The sequence below is a fragment of the Pongo pygmaeus genome, chromosome 15 (assembly GCF_028885625.2).
Source record: "Pongo pygmaeus isolate AG05252 chromosome 15, NHGRI_mPonPyg2-v2.0_pri, whole genome shotgun sequence".
In the NCBI taxonomy this organism is placed as follows: Eukaryota; Metazoa; Chordata; class Mammalia; order Primates; family Hominidae; genus Pongo; species Pongo pygmaeus.
This window is the reverse complement of record NC_072388.2, coordinates 23,631,028-23,644,974: the sequence shown is the minus strand read 5'-3', so window position 1 is coordinate 23,644,974 and position 13,947 is coordinate 23,631,028. Positions and strand designations below refer to the sequence as shown.

Genomic DNA, 13,947 nt, shown 5'->3' with positions numbered 1-13,947 from the left:
TGCAGGTGTTCTATATGAAGAGAAAGATTTTCTACTGAGGGAAGAAGAAAAAAAAAGAATGGCTTTGATGCATATTAAAAGATTTGAATTAGATATTTGGAATAATTGTACAACTATTAAAAATATTTACTGCTACTGTGGGTATCAATGCAAGGAAACTTTTCAAGGCTACAATAGAAAACGTCATCTATATCAGGTAGGAACACTCATACCCAAATAGAGAGGGTCATGAAATCTTCTAATCCTATGATGTTATGAAAATAGAAATTGAACATTAAATTTATGCAAATTAATATTTGCATAGTGTTCATCAATATGTTGAATAATCATCTGGTTGTTAAAATAGACACCAGGACAAAGTCAGAAGGGAAATATTCTTGTTGGCCTTAGCTCTAGATTACGTAAGGACCAAGATTCTATTTCAGTGTGATTTATCCCAGGCCATGCTCAGGTCAATCATTGCTTATTGAGAACCTTCTAAATGCCAATCTCCATGCTAGGTATCAGTTATACAAAAATGAATGGGACAAAGTTTCTACATCATGTGGCTTTTCGTCAGACAGATGTTCTATTTCCCCTTAGAGGAGCACCTGTTTTCAGTCTATCTAAGCAGATTCATCTCACATAAAACCTCTTCAGGTCTCTGCCTTACCCAGACATAAGAAAAGTACAACTAGAGTACATCTCCGTAGAAATACGCTTCCCCTTTCCTTCCTCATTCATCTCAGCTGTACTCAGTATGTTCTGAAAAGGGTACTATGAACCATAAATTCATAAACCCATCTATAGGGGCATAGCTAGGCAGGAGAGTTGACATTCAATTGATATAATAAACCTCCAGGAATAAGCTTCAGTGCTCAACTGTTAGAGTAGTCAGCAAAATCCACAGATTTAATTACACCCGAGTAATTGCAGAAAAGATCATCCATTATTCTAACTACTCTGAAAAAGAAGAGCCCATACCCTGAAACGACTTTGTGGCAGCATAAATGGAGATCTATTCATTAGGACCATAAAATAAAATGGAAATCTGTTTTCTTTTTGGAGCAATGTGATTACCATCACAAGTAATGATATTATGGGAGGAAAAATATACTGTTTGCTAGGACGCACACTTTTCCTTTTTTCCTTGGCCTTTGTTTCTTCCTTTGAAGTGACTATAGTAAGTAAGACCTGGATAACTTGGGGTCATCCCAAATGTTACACCCAGGTACCCAGATTTGGCATTTCTTAAACAAAAAGATTCAGAATCCCCAACATACAGTCACTTTTCTCCACCAATTCTAAAAGCATTTTGGTTTTTATTTTTTAAACCCCTTTGGTTGTATTCATAGTATGCAGATTAAAAGATGAGTGCAGAATTATTCTTATAGAAAGACTGATTTAAATTGGAAATGGAGCTAGGTATTGAGGAGTTACAGAGGCTAAAAAACTAGAAATAAGGTCTTAGCAGGAGGAGGCCTAGGTATTTGATTTTTTTTTTTTTTTGTAATATAAAAGGAGGATTTGGAGCAAGGATTATAAAGCAGGAGTTAGCGGTTTGAAGAGAAGAAAGAATAAGGTGATATATGGCAAACCCAAAAGAAGCTTGTATTTTATTTCATTTTAATTAGGGATTTAATGTATTTGTGAACATTGAAATTATAATGAAGCAGAATAGAACTAGACAGAATAGTAGTTAGGATTTGAAATATTAAAAATTATTTTCCTAATAAAAATGTGACAGTTGATTAGGGATAAGTGGACAAAGAGTAGAGCAATTAAAAGAAGGGCTTTCAGGATCTAGCCTGAGAGTCAAAGAGAAACTGAATGAAGGATACTCGTCGATGAAAAGAATAAGGGAGGAGTCACGTTTAGGAAAGAGAGAGTCAGAGAAAACAAATCCTTTGTACCAGGCATTGAGAAAGCAAAAAAAAAAAAAAAAAAAGTGGGGACAGAGAATGCTGATGACTGACCAGAGGTGCAGATATACCTTCTTCTGTTGCATATTTTTTTCCTCTAAAGTCTTAAGTGTTTATATTTACAAAATATGTGATCTTTATACAGATCTTTAACATTTATTCTCTCATTACATCTCAATAGCATTCTTCTATATTTAGGAAAATATCATGGGTCTCATTTTACAGATGGTGAAGCTGAGGCATAGATATGAGAGACTCTCAAATAATATTTAAAATGAGAACTTAGAGTAGATGGCAAGTCCTTTGATTTCAATTTAACCATCTTATGGCTATGCCTTCCCATGGGAGTTTCATGTCACCACTTCTCCCTTGTCCTTGGCCTAGGCAGAGGGAAAAGATCTACGGTTCGTATTGGAATATCAAACAATTTTTTAAATTAGATAGTCACCTTGAAAATCTGAAGAGCTGCCAGGTAGAGGAAAGACTACCCTTATTCTATTTTCACACAAAAGACAAGACCCAGAGTAAAAGCTGAAAGCCACGGGAAGGTATATTTTCTAAATAATATTTTAAAAAACTTTAATACTTAAAACTTTTAAACTTTTTAATGTTTAGAGTAGTTTCTTTATTGATAATGAGTTCCCTGTTACATGAGTGTATCAGGCTGTTCTTGCATTGCAATAAAGAAATACCTGAGAAGGGGGAATTTATAAGTGAAAGAGGTTTAATTGGCTCACAGTTCTGCAGTCTGTATAGGAAGCATGATGCTGGCATCTGCTCGGCTTCTGGGGAGGCCTCAGAAAACATTCAATCATGGCAGAAGGAGCAGACACATTACACGACCAGAGCAGGGATAAGAGCGTGAGAAGGTGCTACACACTTTTAAACAACTAGATCTCAAGAGAACTTACTATTACGAGGACAGTACAAAGGGGGATGGTGCTAAAACATTCATGAGAAATCTGCCCCCATAATCCAATCATCTTCCACCAGGCCCCACCTCCAACATTGGGGATTGCATTTCAATATGAGATGTGGGTGGGGACACACATCCAAACTATATCAATCAGGCATTCAGGTAAAGACTGACTGTCCATCTGTCAAGAATATCATAGAGAAAGATGCCACCTAGATGAAAATTGAACTTCATGACATCTAAGAATTGTTCCAAAATTCATATGCTCTTTGTTTTTCGTTGATAGTTCAAGACGTACACGTTTGCTAGAACAGAGCAATCATCTGCCGAGTCAGAGGAAAATAAGCAAAGAAAATCTAAATAAATAAAGACAGTAATCCCCCCATACCTTTGGAAATGTAAAGGCTGATGATAATAGTGAGAGGTGAAGCCAGCTGGACTTCTGGGTCAGGTAGGGACTTGGAGAACTTTTCTGTCTTACAAGAGAATTGTAAAATGCACCAATCAGCACTTTGTAGCTAGGATTGTAAAATGTACCAATCAGTGCTCTGTGGCTAGCTAGAGGTTTAAAAATGCGCCAATCAGCACTCTGTGTCTAGCTAGAGGTTTGTAAAATGGACCAATCAGCACCCTGTAAAATGGACCAATCAGTGCTCTGTAAAATGGACGAAGCAGCACTCTGTAAAATGGACCAATCAGTAGGATGTGGGTGGGGACAAACAAGGGAATAAAAGCTGACCACCCCAGCCAGCAGCTGCAACCTGCTCAGGTCCCTTTGCACGCTGTGGAAGCTTTGTTCTTTCGCTCTCCACAATAAATCTTGCTACTGCTCACTCTTTGGGTCCATGCCGTCTTTAAGAGCTGTAACACTCACTGCGAAGGTCTGCAGCTCCATTCTTGAAGTCAGCGAGACCACGAACTCACTGGAAGGAACCAACTCCAGACACAGTAGGAATCCTTCTCTGGCTAATTAATATATTTCCTCTTATTCTTTTCAAAAACTTATTTGACAAACTTCTTATGGGTGAGATAGATTTCCTAGATTTAATCAGTCTGTTCTTTCTTAATGGATGTGTGACTCTTCGGTATAAATAAATTCTGATCCAGATCTTGATATTATATTTCTGGATAATTGGAATATAGCATTTCAATACCCAGAAAATTTGTGAGCTACTCGCTGAAATTATTTCAAAATACTTGTATTATTAGCTTAATTTTCTCCTGATTCAAAGCATATAAAATAAAATATTTTAGTAGTTGGTTGAATAATCCATGAAAGCTCAAAGCTTCAGGTCATATTTGAGCCATGACTAATGCATTTCACTGAGTCTTTACTACATTTCACTCACCAAAAAGTTTCACTAGAGTTAGGACTACCAGACTCAATTTAGGTTCATTATCAACAAGTTATGGCTGATGCATCTAATTTCTTTCTTAAAAAGAATTATTAGATTAAATAATCTTACATAGCAAACATAAGCATAATATGCCTGGACTTTAGCAAGGGATTTAATGAGGTCACTAACAATGGCCTTAACAAAAGATTAAGAGATTTGGACTTGGAAATAAGGGCATTTTAGATGGAGAATTACAATTTTTAAATATCCAGACTAAAATGGTACTAAGCAAATGATACACATTAGGAAGGAGAGCATTTTCCCTTAGTTGTGTAGCATGCAAAATGATTTCCAAAGTCTTGGATGGTGACATAGAGGGCATGGTCATCACATTTGCAGATAACACAAGGCTCAAAATGGATAAAGTGCATGCTAGATATTACAATCAAACTGCAAAATTTAGCTGGGTATGATGGCACAGGCCTGTGGTCCGAACTACCCAGAAGGCTAAGATGGGAGTGTTTTAGCCTGTTTGTGTGATTATAAGAGAATACCTGAGGTTCGGTGATTTAAAAAGAAAAGAGGTTTATTTGGCTCATGGTTCTGCTGACTGTATAAGAATCATGAAACCAGCATTTGATTCTGGTGAGAGCCTAAGGCTGCTTCCACTTGTAGCAGAGGGAGAAGGAGAGCTGATATATACAGATCACATGGCAAGACAGAAAGGAAGAGGGTCAGGCTCTTTTCAACAACCAATTCTCAGGGGAAATCTAGTGGGAACTAATAGATCCATTCACTCCCCCTTCCCCAAGAAGGGCATTAATCTATCCATGTGGGATCTCCCGCTATGACCCAAATACCCCCCATTCAGTCCCACCTTCAACATTGCAGATCAAATTATGGCATGATATTTAGAGGGGCCAAATATCCAAACCATAGCAGGAGGATCCCTTGAGCCCAGGAGTTCAAGGCTGCAATGCTCTATGGCTGCACATCTGCATAGCCACTGCCCTCCAGCCTAAGCAACATACTGTGACCCTGCCTCTAAAATATAAAAACAAAATAGCTTCCAAAATGTCTGTTAGACTGAACTGAAACATTGGTTTTAATAAGATTAAATTTAACAGAAATAAGTGTAGGTGCATTTTAGACTAGAAAAGCAACCCTACCTGAAAAGATGAGGTAATATATCACACAGCAACATTATATATAAGGTCTTAAGGATTCTAATTTACAATAAGCTGAGTTTAAGCAATGTGAGGCTTCAAAAAAAAAAGTGATCCTAGGCTAAATTCACAGAAGCACACAATCTAGAATGAAGGAGTTTATGTCAACTCTTTCATGATCAGATAATAGCTAAATTATTGCATTTTTGTTTTAGGCTTTGCATTATTTTAACGGATTTTAGTTAGAAGAAAAAAACTAAACCTACAAGATAGATCAGAGTAAGGATGGGCCTTAAAACCACACTTGTTGAAGAAACATCAAAGGACATAAGACATTTTAATCCAAAGACAGTGTGATTACTATCTTCAAATATTTGAATGGCTTCGATGTAACACAGATGTTAGATTTGTTCCATATGACTCCAAAGAGTAGAACTATTAGAAGAAGTGAATGGAAGATAAAAGAGGGAAGTCATAGTTAATCTGAAGAGGAATCTTCTTATAGTCAAAAGCATACCAAAATTAAGTGGGTTTCCCCACTACAGGTTTTTAACCATTGACTAGATGTCCACATGAGGATGTTGTAAAATGTATGTATTCTGTAGCATCTGGACTGTGTAAGCAAAAACAAAACAATATCTTCAAACAATTGAAAGTTTACTATTCTAGGGCAGATAAAAGAATGCCAGAAAACTGAAGCTTGATTTCCTTCCTTTCCAATTTTCCCAAATCATTTATTCTCTCCTTACTTCTATTTTCTTGCCTGTGAAATGTAGGTAATTCTATTTGTCATTTCAGGCCAGATGGGAAAATCTGTAACGAGTTTGGAGCCTAGAGTATTCCTCACCATAAATTCTTCATGTGTTTCTGTTGCTATTTTCTAGAAAGAAATTCAAAGTTTTCTGCTTGAATGAGAATCAAGTTCAAAGTTTGGGAGAATGCCCTCAAATTATTTCTTTTCCTCTTTCAAAAATAAAAATTGGATGTGATTTGGGTCAATCAGTCTCCTTGATAAGGCAAATAGCAATACAGCTGCTGGATGTTCCCAAGGCTTTACATGAATTGTGTTCCGCTAACCCAGGAACTCCCAGGTTTTACTTAAACACATTGGCCTAGCACCAGCTCATCCATCATGCCAGTCTCTAAACAAACGAAGGCCAGCCTGCCCAGGCAGAGCTGAACAGGAGGCAACAACTGGAGGATTAAGACCAATTCCAAATTGTACTTGCAATACATTTCAAATATTAACTCAGTTTTTAACAGTATTTTTCTTGAATCTAATATTTCTTTTCTTAGATCCTTTCATTTCTAGACCTATTTACCCAAAAGAAGAGCAAATCAATTTAAAAAAAAAAAGCCTCAGAAAGAAATGCCTGATAGCTCATGTAGTTCTTCTATGACTCAAACACAAGAGGGAAAGAGATAAATGGAAAATCACAAGGCAAGTATGAATTTACACAAAATGCTAAGATTTTTCATTTCAAAATATCTGACTTCTAAATTAAACACCCCTCAGCATTTCTGTAATGATTATGAATAAAGCTTTTATTTTTGACATCCTAATTACTTTTGTTGACAGGTGGTTTTTTTCGTTTTTTTTCTTTTTTTCTGTTTTGTTTGTTTAAATCAAAAGAAAAAAATAAAGCACTCAGTTCTGCCATGATTTAAAAAATGTCAAAGAATATAAGGCTATTTGTTTGGCTAGGTCCATTGATTGAAAATACTCCATTTTTAGAAAATGGTGATGAAGGATACACCACATTAATTTTGTAAATTTTGAGAAGGCTCCAAAAAGGAGAATAATCATAATGCATAATCACATGGGTAGGCTGTGAGAATACAATGAAAATAAATACCACACTTTTTCAAAGATATACAAATTATACATCTGAGTGAAGTTCTTAAATAGCTCTATAATGCTTCTGCCAAAGGAGATAACTCATAGCAGACATTTGTTGTGTGACTGTGGATTTATAATTTTAGTTGAATGATGTCATTGATTGGGGGTATAAATATCAACTATTTTCTCAGCATTCAATTTTTTTAATTGTTTCCTCTGTATTCTTCATGCTTATTTTAATTTGGACAAGAGGCACAATTGATATGTTCTGCATCGAATTTATAATCCAACATGCAAAAGGATCTCTCGGTTTTGTTAGTTTACCTATGAGATCATCCATGCATTTAAGGCTAAAGCAATTGAGAATACAACAGGAATCAAAAATATTGTAAAGTAATGGCTCTCATGCATAAGAGGAGAGACTATGTTCATTATTAACAATAAGGAACATTGTTATTGGATCTTCAAATTTCACATCAAGTCACATGGCATCCCAGAGCTACTGGTGCACAAGTGTCCAGATAGAAATAAAAATAAAACCATCCAAAAATTTTGTCTTATTCAATATTATACAGATCAAACATTTTGTTTTTAAAATTAATTTTATTTTGCTTTATTATATTTCATTTCCATTGTGGACCAGAGGAAAACCTTATAAAATTCCAAGCAAGTATTTGGCACCTATTCTATGTACTTGATCACTATACATGAAAATGGAATGTGATCAGAGGCCAGAAAATAAATACTTTAGGCTTCGTGAGCCATACTGTCTTTGCATCTCTGTTGCAACTACTCGACTCTGCTATTGAAAGCAGCCATTCAGTAATAAATAGCCTACCAAACAAAAAAACTCCAGGGCCAGACAGATTCGCAGCTAAATTCTACCAGAGGTACAAATTGCTGATACCATTTCTACAAAAACTATTCCAAAAAAATTAAAAAGGAGGGATGCCTCCCTAACTCATTCAATGAAACCAGCATCATCCTGAACAAACCCTGGCAAAGATACAACAAAAAAAGGAAACTTCAGGCAAAGACCCTGATGAACATCGATGCAAACATTCCCAGTAAAATACTGGCAAACCAAATCCACCAGATATCAAAAAGCTTAACTACTATGATCAAGTGGGCTTCATCCCCAAGGCTGGTTCAACATATGCAAATCAATAAATGATTCATAACTTAAACAGGACTAAAGATAAAAACCACATGACTATCTCAATAGATGCAGAAAAGGCCTTCAATAAAATTCATGTTAAAAACTCTAAATAAGCTAGGTATTGAAGGAACATACTGCAAACTAATAAGAGCCATATATGACAAACCCACAGCCAATATTATACTGAAAAGGCAAAAGCTGGAAGCATGGCCCTTGAAAACTGGCACGAGACAAGGATGCCCTCTTTTACCACTCCTATTCAACACAGTATTGGAAGTTCTTGCCAGGGCAATCAGGCAAGAAAAAGAAATAAATAATATTTAAATAAGAAGAGAGGAAGTCAAACTGTCTTTATTTGCAGATGACATGATCCTACATCTAGAAAACCCCATCCTTTCAGCCCAAAACTTTCTTAAGCTGATAAGCAACTTCAGCAAAGTCTCAGGATACAAAATCTATAGCATTCATATACATCAACAACAGGCAAGCAGAAAGCCAAATTGTGAATGAAGTTCCATTTACAATTGCCACAAAAAGAATAAAATACCTAGGAATACAGCTAACAGGGCAAGTGAAGGACCTCTTCAAAGAGAACTACAAACCACTGCTCATAGAAATCTCAGAGGACACAAACTAATAGAAAAACATTCCATGCTCAGGAAGTTCAACATCATGGAAGAATAAACATCATGAAAATGGCCATACTGCCCAAAGCAATTTATAGATTTGATGCTATTCCCATTAAATTACCATTAGCATTCTTCACAGAATTAGAAAAAAAAATTTTAATTCATATAGAACCAAAAATGAGCCCAAATAGCCAAGACAATCCTAAGCGAAAAGAACAAAGCTGGAGGCATCAAGCTACCAGACTTCAAACTATACTACAAGGCAATAATAACCAAAACAGCATGGTCCTGGCATGAAAACAGACACACAGACCAATGGAAAAGAATAGAGAACCCAGAAATAAGACCACACACCTACAATCATCTAATCTTTGACAAATCTGATAAAACCAAGCAATGCAGAAAGGATTCTCTATTTAATAAACGGTGCTGGGAAAGCTGGCTAGGTAGATGCACAAAATTGAAACTGGACCCTTTCCTTACACCATGTACAACTCAAGATGGATTAAAGATTTAAATGTAAAACCCAAAACTATGAAAACCCTAGAAGAGAATCAAGGCTTTTTTTAATATGTTTGTTGGCCACATAAATGTCTTCTTTTCAGAAGTGTCTCTTCATATCTTTCAACCACTTTTTGATGAGTTTTTTTTTATTGTAAATTTGGTTAAGTTCTTTGTAGATCCTGGATATTAGCCCTTTGTCAGATGGATAGTTTGCAAAAATTTTCTCCCATTCTGTAGGTTGCCTGTTCACTCAGATGATAGTTTCTTTTGCTGTGCAGAAGCTCTTTTGTTTAATTAGATCTCATTTGTCAATTTTGACTTTTGTTGCCATTGCTTTTGGTGTTTTAGTCATGAAGTCTTTGCCCATGCCTATGTCTTGAATGATATTGCCTAGGTTTTCTTACAGGGTTTTTATGGTTTTAGGTCTTACATATAAGTCTTTAATCTATGTTGAGTTAATTTTTGTGGAAGGTGGAAGGAAGGGGTCCAGTTTCAGTTTTCTGCATATGGCTAGCCAGTTTTCCCAACACCATTTATTAAATAGGGAATCCTTCTCCATTGTCTGTTTTTATCAGGTTTGTCAAAGATCAGATGATTGTAGATGTGTGGCATTATTTCTAAGGCCTCTGTTCTGTTCCATTGGTCTCTATATCTGTTTTGGTACCAGTACCATGCTGTTTGGTTACTGTAGCCTTGTAGTATAGTTTGAAGTCAGGTAGCGTGATGCTTCCAGCTTTGTTCTTTCTGCTTATGATTGTCTTGGCAATGCAGGCTCTTTTTTGTTCCATATGAAATTCAAAGTAGTTGTTTTCTAATTCTGTGAAGAAAGTCAATGTTAGCTTGATGGGGATAGGATTGAATCTATCAATTACTTTGGGCAGTATGGCCATTTTCACAATATTGATTCTTCCTAGCCATGAGCATGGAGGGTTTTTCCATTTGTTTGTGTTCTCTCTTATTTCCTTGAGCAGTGGTTTGCAGTTCTCCTTGAAGAGGTCCTTTGCATACCTTGTAAGTTGTATTCCTAGGTATTTTACTCTCTTTGTAGCAATTGTAAATGAGAGTTCACTCATGATTTGGCTCTCTGTATGTCTGTTATTGGTGTTTAGGAATGCTTGTGATTTTTGCACATTGATTTTTTATCCTGAGACTTTGCTGAAGTTGTTTATCAGCTTAAGGGCTTTTGAGCTGAGATGATGTGGTTTTTTAAATATACAATCATGTCATCTGCAAACAGAGACAATTTGACTTCCTCTCTTCCTATTTGAATACCCTTTATTTCTTTCTTTTGCTGATTATCCTTGTCAGAACTTCCAATAGTATGTTAAATATGAGTGGTAAGAGAGGACATCCTTGTCTTGTTCTGGTTTTAAAAGGGAATGCTTCCAGCTTTTGCCCACTCAGTATGATATTGGCTGTAGGTTTGCCATAAATAGCTCTTATTTTGAGATACATTCCATCAATACCTAGTTTATTGAGAGTTTTTAGCAAGAGGGGTGTTGAATTTTATCGAAGGCCTTTTCTGCATCTCTTGAGATAATCACGTGGTTTTTGTTGTTGATTCTTTTTATGTAATGGATTACATTTATTGATTTGCATATGTTGAACCAGGCTTGCATCCCAGGGATGAAGCCAACTTGATTGTTGTGGATAAGTTTTTGATGTGCTGCTGGATTCTCTTTGCCAGTATTTTATTGAAGATTTTTGCATCTATGTTCATCAGGGATATTGGCCTAAAATTTTCTTTTTTTGTTGTGTCTTTGCCAGGTTTTGGTATCAGGATGATGCTGGCCTCATAAAATGAGTTATGGAGGATTCCCTCTTTTTCTATTGCTTGAAATAGTTTCAGAAGGAATGGTACCAGCTCTTCTTTGTACCTCTGGTAGAATTTGGCTGTGAATCTGTCTGGTCATGGGCTTGTTTTTGTTGGTAGGCTATTAATTACTGCTTCAATTTCAGAACTTGTTATTGGTCTATTCAAGGATTCAATTTCTTTCTGGTCTAGTCTTGGGAGGGCATATGTGTCCAGGAATATATCCATTTCTTCTAGATTTTCTAGTTTATTTGTGTGGAGGTGTTTATAGTATTCTCTGATGGTAGTTTGTATTTCTGTGGGATCAGTGGTGGTCTCCTCTTTATCATTTTTATTGTATTTATTTGATTCTTCTCTCTTCTCTTTTTTATTGGTCTGGCTAGTGGTCTATCTATTTTGTTAATCTTTTCAAAAAACCAGCTCCTGGCAAAGAGCCAAGGAGAAGCAGCACCAGCTTTACAAGCCCTACACCAACAGAAATATTGCAAAGGATCCCACTTCACTAGAAGAAGAAATCAAAGAGATTCATTGAAGTGGCAGTAGTAAGGCTCTGGACAACACTCCAGAGTTCCAGCTCTCTGACATTTTCTACTTTTGCCGGAAAGGAATGGAGACCATTATGGATGATGAAGTGACAAAGAGATTCTCAGCAGAAGAACTGGAGTCCTGGAACCTGCTGAGCAGAGCCAATTATAACTTCAGGTACATCACCCTTCAGCTCACAGTCCTGTGCAGGTTAGCAGAGCTGATTTGGTACTGCTTCCTGCTGCTGCTCAGGATAGCGCTGGCCTTGACAGGGATCAGCCTTCTAGTGGTGGGCACGACTGTGGCAGGATACTTGCTTCATACCTCGCCAATCGATGTGATCATCTTGGCCAGCGATGGCTATTATGCCACGGTGGGTCAAATGCATGGGGGACTCATAGGTTTGATTCAGAGAGCCATGGTGAAGACTTGCCCACACATCTGGTTTGAGCTGTTGGAAGTGAAGGATCGCCACCTGCTGGCTAAGAGACTGACTGAACAAGTGCAAGATATAAGCAAGCTGCCTATCCCTATCTTCCCAGAAGGAACCTGCATCAATAATACATCGGTGATGATGTTCAAAAAGGGAAGTTTTGAAATTGGAGCCACAGTTTACCCTGATGCTATCAAGTATGACCATCAATTCGGCAGTGATGATGCTTCTGGAACAGCAGCAAATAAGGGATGTTGACGTACCTGCCATGAATGATGACCAGCTGGGCCATTGTCTGCAGCATGTGGTACCTGCCTCCCATGACCAGAGGGGCAGATGAAGATACCGTCCAATTTGTGAATAGGGTAAAATCCGCCATCGCCAGGCAGGGAGAACTTGTTGACCTGCTGTGGGATGGGGGCCTGAAGAGGGAGAAGGTGAAGGACATGTTCAAGGAGGAGCAACAGAAGCTATACAGAAAGATGATTGTGAGGAACCACGAGGACAGGAGCCACTCATGAGCTTGCTTCGAGCTGGCTGGGGCCACCGTGCGGAGTGACCACAGGCTAGGAGCTGGAGTTGCCGCCGCTGCCTCCACTGCTGCATCCTTTCCAGAATCCAGGGTTCCCTGAGCTGCTCTGGATCCCAGGACTCTGGATTTTGCCAAGCGCAGTGGGATCCCTGTGCAACTGGTGCTACCTGCCCTTGGCAGTATGAACGGATGCTGCTGGGTGTCGCGACCCAGGATAAGATGTCTTGTTTCTTTTACAATAAGTTGTTGGAGGTGTCAGGCCTCTGAGTCCAAGCCTGCACGTATACATCCAGATGGCCTGAGGCAACTGAAGAACCACAAAAGTTGAAAATGGCCAGTTCCTGCCATAACTGATGACACTACCTTGTGACATTCCTTCTCCTGGACAACAAGTCTCCGGGGCTCCCCACCGAGCACCTTGTGACCACCCCCCCGACACTGCCCACAAGAGAACAACCATCTTTAACTGTAATTTTCCACTACCTACCTGAACCCTATAAAACTGCCCCACCCCATCTCCCTTTGCTGACTTTTTTCGGAGTCAGTCCGCCTGCACCCAGGTGATTAAAAAGCTTTATTGCTCACACAAAACCTGTTTGGTGGTCTCTTCATATGGATGCGTGTGACATTTGGTGCCAAAGACCTGGGACGGGGGACTCCTCCGGGAGACCGGTCCCCTGTCCTTGCCCTCACTCTATGAAGAGATCCACCTACAACCTCTGGTCCTCAGACCAACCAGCCCAAGGAATATCTCACCAATTTCAAATCAGGTAAGTGGTCTTTTCACTCTCTTCTCCAGCCTCTCTCACTACTCTTCAGTCTCCCTGTCCTTCCAATTCCAGTTCTTTTTCCTCTCTAGTAGAGACAAAGGAGACACATTTTATCTGTGGACCCAAAACCCCCACACTGGTCATGGACTCAGGAAGACAGTCTTCCCTTGGTGTTTGATCATCACGGGGATGCCTGCCTTGATCATTCACCCACATTCCATTGGTGTCTGATCACCGTGAGGACACCTGCCTTGATCATTTATCCACATTTCCTCGGCAGCAAGTCAATTGCAGCAATGCCTGCTTTGGCTGCTCACCCACATTACAGCCCAGGGCTGCTCACCACTCCCTTCTCCGTGTCTCTACTTTTCTCTTTAAACTTACCTCCTTCATTATAGGCAATCTTCCACCCTCCAGTCCCC

General features: G+C 38.4%; 1 pseudogene; it reads left to right on the top strand.

Annotated features, from left to right (window-relative positions):
- The first annotated feature begins 11,759 nt into the window (after positions 1–11,759).
- LOC129012971 (glycerol-3-phosphate acyltransferase 4-like) lies at positions 11,760–12,744 on the top strand (annotated as a pseudogene).
- The last annotated feature ends 1,203 nt before the right edge of the window (positions 12,745–13,947 follow it).